Source organism: Aquarana catesbeiana, linkage group LG10 (genome assembly GCF_042186555.1).
Source record: "Aquarana catesbeiana isolate 2022-GZ linkage group LG10, ASM4218655v1, whole genome shotgun sequence".
Taxonomy (NCBI): domain Eukaryota; kingdom Metazoa; phylum Chordata; class Amphibia; order Anura; family Ranidae; genus Aquarana; species Aquarana catesbeiana.
In genome coordinates, this window is record NC_133333.1 from 170,444,140 (window position 1) to 170,444,865 (window position 726).

Below are 726 nucleotides of genomic sequence, written 5' to 3' on the forward strand. Positions count from 1 at the left end.
AGCTCCTTCTACCTTCAGGCATAGAATGCATGAAAACAAAAAACCTTCTCTCTTTAGAACCACTTTAGGGCCACTTTCACACTGGTGCAAAGAAAAATAATATTGCGTTTTTAACAATTTTTTGATGCGCTTTTGGTGCATTCCCATTGAATTCCAATTTTTCCAAATGCAGCACACTGATGTGAACAGTTAGATTTAGATTAGATTTTAAAGAGGAATCATTTTCATGGGCTTTTGTCAGGCTGGAAATGATAGGCAGCTGAGAGGACTAGCTCTAGATCTCTGTGATAACCTCCAATTGGCTGTCACAGTGATCAGTAACTATACAGTCCACCCCTATAGTCTTTCTCCTCTTGAATGGAGAAAAAGATGTATTATATTTTTTCCTCTAGCAAGGAGAAAAAGACACAAAACAAAAGAAAAGTGTGTGTAAAAAATAAAATAAAAAATAAAATAGCTAGAGCAGGGTCAGTGTCAGGGTTAGGCTCAAAGGTCAAGATCAGTGTGTTTTAGGTAGTGCTAGAGGAGATCACTAGCTAGGCAAGCCTGCTATAACATGCCAATAAGCTGTGCATACTATTTTTTTTTCTTCAGAGCTACTTCCACTCAAGATTTATTTGGACCATGGTCTTAAAAGGGGTCAAAATGACTGCCCAGAGCTGGGCTTCAAAGCAGAAAAAGTGCAGAACTGCATGTAACAAAACAGCCTGGACTGTAACACACTAC